The sequence below is a fragment of the Peromyscus californicus genome, unplaced genomic scaffold, assembly GCF_007827085.1.
Source record: "Peromyscus californicus insignis strain IS unplaced genomic scaffold, ASM782708v3 Scaffold_10__1_contigs__length_136768540, whole genome shotgun sequence".
Classification (NCBI taxonomy): domain Eukaryota; kingdom Metazoa; phylum Chordata; class Mammalia; order Rodentia; family Cricetidae; genus Peromyscus; species Peromyscus californicus.
Genome location: NW_026294391.1, coordinates 85,601,775 through 85,606,498, shown reverse-complemented (window position 1 = coordinate 85,606,498; position 4,724 = coordinate 85,601,775). Strand labels below are relative to the sequence as shown.

The window sequence follows — 4,724 nt, the reverse complement described above, 5'->3', positions numbered from 1 at the left end:
TTTCTTTACTTCTTACTCTGCTGCTTGCTGTGTACCTGGGTGGCTGGTCTCTGGTGTCCTCTCTCTTCCTTTTCTCATTCTTGCCCCTCCTCTCCTCCTATGTATTCTCTCTGCATGCCAGGCCAGCCTATCCTTTCTCCTGCCTAGCTGTTGGCCGTTCAGATCTTTATTAGACCAATCAGGTGTTTTAGGCAGGCAAAGTAACACAGCTTTACAGAGTTAAACAAATGCAGCATAAAAAAATGCAGCACATCTTTGCATTATTAAACAAATATTCCATAGCATAAACATATGATGTTTTATCACATACATACATTATACACAAGGGAGGGGGAATAGTAATACACACACACACACACACACACACACACACCTTTATACACTCACAAGTCACTTTCTAATCTGTGTCTATAGTAGATGTATCTAGTGTTGGCTATCTGGTTCATTTATTCTTTAAATTTCTACTTTGATGGCGCTGGTTGCAAAGGAGAGACTGTGTTTTTTTTTTTACTAGAACTTCTAAATATTTCTCCTTCTGATTCAGGTTCACAAAGATGGAGACAAAGAACCCAAAGACACTGTTGGATCTCGCTATACAGAGTCTGCTAAGAAATGAGTCTGTGGCAATCCAAGCTCTGGAGGATATGCCAAGAGTCTTTTTTGTTCCACTGTTCATTGCTGCCTTCGAGGGTGGGCATAAGAATATATTGATTGAGATGGTGAAAGTGTGGCCCTATCACTGTCTCCACATTGGGTCATTAACTGTACAGGAGCCTCAACATGAACTCCTGAAAGCCATGATTGAGAATCTTCCAGTGCGTCCTTCAAGGAACTCTGCTTCTAGGTAAGACTGTATAATAGAAACATGGAAAGACAGAGGTGGTTATACAACAGCCTGCTACTCTCCCAGAAGGAGTAACAAGTAAATGCTGAAGATTTATGTGTGAGGCTGTTGCCCGCAAAATTGGTAACTCATTAAAGACTGATTGTATTCAATATTAATTATGAAATCTGTTACTGATTGTATTCAATGTTCATTTTGAAATCTGTTTACTGAGGGTTCTATTGATGGGTTTACATAACAGGTGTTACATAAGAGAAAGACAGGAGTTTTAAGACTGCAGGGGATCTAAGGTATATAAGGAATTGGGGGGAGGAGGCTGAATTTTCATGAGAAAGATTTGTTGATAGTTAGTACAAGGAATGTCAGCCATGGATAAAAGAATTGGTTCCTAGATGTCATCATTGATTCTACTCAGTTTCATTATCGTTGGCTATTTCTCAACTATTCTTTCTCCTCTTACCCCTACAGGAGCCCTAAACTGAGGATCCTAGATTTAAGGCAAGACAACGACTGTAGGACCACATGCTATGAAGTCAGCATCAAGGAACCTTTCTGTTTTCATTCGTGTGCTTATTCTGACAGCTCTATCCTGAAAATAGAAGGGCAGCATCGTTTTGTCAATCCAGAGTCCATGGTTCAGTTCCCCAGGCCTGTAGAGTTATACTAGTGGACCTTTCCCTAGATGGCTCCTTAGTGGAAAAGGAATTTTTGGTTTTTCTTACAAGTAAAATTAGGGAGAGTTCAGGGTCTTTGCACATATGCTGTCGAGATTTGCAAGTTGATAAACTGTGTGACAGCAAATGCACCCTGAGTTTTCTTGATCTCAACTGTGTTGGTCAGTTGTCAATTGATATGGGTTCGCTGAGTGATATCACCAATGTCCTGTCTCAGATGGACCACCTAGAGAGCCTCAGTCTGTCTAAAGTCACTTTTAGATCTCTGAGTGGGAAACTCTTTAAAAATTTCCTCGGTCACTTGCAACGTATGAACAACCTTAAGGAAGTCAGCTTGTCTTCATTCTGTCTCACAGGACATCTGGACAGAGTCCTCAGGTAAGAGTTTGGGCCAGGGCCCTGGGTTTCCTGGAGAACTTGTTGATACAGGAAAGAAAATATTCTTGGGTATTCCTAAACTCCTGAACAGCTTTTATGCTTTCCTTTTTGTTGCTTCTGGGAATTTGAAGCTGGAGAAAGAATTATAAAAATTAAGCAGCCAACAAGGTACAGACAAGTGCAGAAATAAAAGGTGAAAAACACTAGCCTTCTAGATATGAAGAGGAACAGGGATTGAGATGGGGGAAGACTTTTTGCTATATCATTGATGCACCTAATCATAGATGCCCATAGTTCACAATGTCAGATCACTTTACTGATATGTAATCCCCAAGGCATAGGCCATGAAAGTAGAGGTTGGTATGTAGGAACTGACGAAAGGGAATTTTCAGTTGCCTGCTCTTTCTGATCCCTCCCCACCAAAAAGGTGAACTGAAATATACAATGCATAATGTTGTAAGTATCAAGGGCTTTCAGTTTTTTCTGTTAATATTTCTTAAAACCATCTATTATAATGTGCTGCACACATTCTTAAGATTAAAAGAAATTGTATCTCAGTGTTGAAAACAAAACTTTCAGCCAGATGTGGTGGCAAGGGATTTTAATCTCAGCATTTAGGAGGCAAAGACAGGCAGATTCTGTGAATTCAAGGCCAGTATAATCTCCATAGTGAGTTCCAGGACAGCCAGGACTACAGAGTAAGAACCTGTCTGAAAAAAATTCTCAGAGTCACAAAACTATTTAGTGATCTAAAGCACACATTAACACATTAATACCCAATTATAATGCATGTGAAAAGTAGTTTATTCTAGATATAAAGGTATAGTTTTCCTCATTCAATCTTCATTCTTCAGAAGTTTTTTGTTGTTTTCTCCCTACAGAGTCCTGCCACCTGGTCTGAATTTCTTGTATCTGACATTCTGTGATCTATCGTACAGAGACTTCAAATTTCTGGCCCAGAGCCCTCAGACCTTCCGGCTAAGGCTGCTGAATCTTAGCAACAACCCAATGTATTGGGATGATTTTGAGCCTTTTCAAACTCTTCTGGTAAATCTCTCTGGTACTCTTCGGCATCTAGAGATAAATCATTGCCTTATAAATGATACTGCAATCTCTGTTCTTATCCCTGCCCTGATTCGTTGTACTCATCTCCGTGTCCTCTGCTTTGCTTCTAACCCCATCACAATGCCTATGCTTGTGACTATCATGAATAATTTAACACCTTTGAAGAAGCTAAAATACGTGATTTATCCCATCCCTGTACATTGCTATGAAATATGGCCTTTTCAGGGCAGTATAGACCGAAGGAAGCTTGCTATTGTACAACTACAGTTGAAGGTGATGCTAGCACTTGCAGAGAGGGCTGACATGAACTGGATCACTTCCTTAGAATAAATTTCACAGTCCAACACAGTTTCAACCCGATATGTACTATTTAAGTACTAAATGTTATTTCCTGGACCCACACACACAATATATAAGGTTCTTTACATTGTAGGAATTTACACTTAGGGAATATAGGTATGTAACTGATTCCTATAGAGAATAATTTAGAAAAGATGGAGGATTTTGAGAGTTCCTGTGTATCACTGGTCTACTATTGATATATTTCATTTTACTGACCAGAGTGATGTGTATTGTGTATAATACAGGATGATCAAGTCCTAGTTTGCTCTGTCTGTGCCCATACTGTTTGGTTCGCTTGTTGGTATATCACACAAATCAGAACAATGACAGACTTTCCTGCCTATATTTGAGGAAGGGGCAGTCATTTTTGAAGACAATATTTTCATCCCCTAAATTACTTTAGGCTGGTTTTGGTTGCTTTTGGAAATCTATCAGGATTTAATAGTAGGGCCAGGAAAGAAAGATAGCAGAGGCTTTGAGGTTTCAATAGGACCTTCAAGAACATAAATATAATATTTCCTTGATGTAGGCCTGCTCTAAAGTTTCCACTACTTCCCATGAAGTCCTCAGCTGGCTCTCCAGCCTTTGTCACATGAATTTTAGGTGGGATTTAGGTTCCTTCCCATAATATTCCTCCTACTTCCTTTAGTTCTCTCACTCTACTCCCAATTCCTTTAATCCTGTCATTTCCTTAGCTGTATAAATAATTCCCTATATATTTTGATTCTTTTTCCACTAGCTGTGCCCCATTTGGTATGATACATACTAGCCATGTGTGAGTACTGAGTCCAACGTATTTTATACCCAGAATATAACATAATTATAAATTCAGTTTGCATATCCTAGACTTTCTTAGAAATGATGTGTGTAAAGTCTATAGTTAATAATTTACACAGGGCTAAGGAAATGCCTCAGTCGTCCAGTTGCTTACCACACAAGCCCACCTGTGCTCAGATCCGAACCTAGCATTTGTGTAAAAAGCTGAGCATCCAAGTGCACACTTGTCACTCCAGTGTGAAAAGGTGGAGGAAGGAAGGGCCTTGGGGCCATGTGGCGGTACATCCTAGCAAATTAGGGATTCGAGGTTCAGTGAGAGATCCTGCCTCAGAAAATATGTGTAGAAGAAAAAAAAACAGATACTGACTTTTGGCATGCATGTCAGCATGTGCATGAACTCGCACACACACACACACACACACACACACACACACACACACACACACACACACGGGGGGGGGTGAGTGAGAGAGAGAGAGAGAGAGAGAGAGAGAGAGAGAGAGAAGGAACATGGACACATAAAAATATCTTACTCGGTAGTGTTAATTTCTTGAGACAGCATACTGCATCGCAAAGACATGGTAAAGATAGAAGATTAGTATTTGTTCCTTCCAGCTGTTGAAATGCCAAAACGACTGCATTTC

General features: G+C 40.0%; 1 pseudogene; it reads left to right on the top strand.

The window, feature by feature from the left end:
• The first annotated feature begins 554 nt into the window (after nt 1–554).
• On the top strand, nt 555–3,298 carry LOC128115498 (melanoma antigen preferentially expressed in tumors-like; annotated as a pseudogene).
• The last annotated feature ends 1,426 nt before the right edge of the window (nt 3,299–4,724 follow it).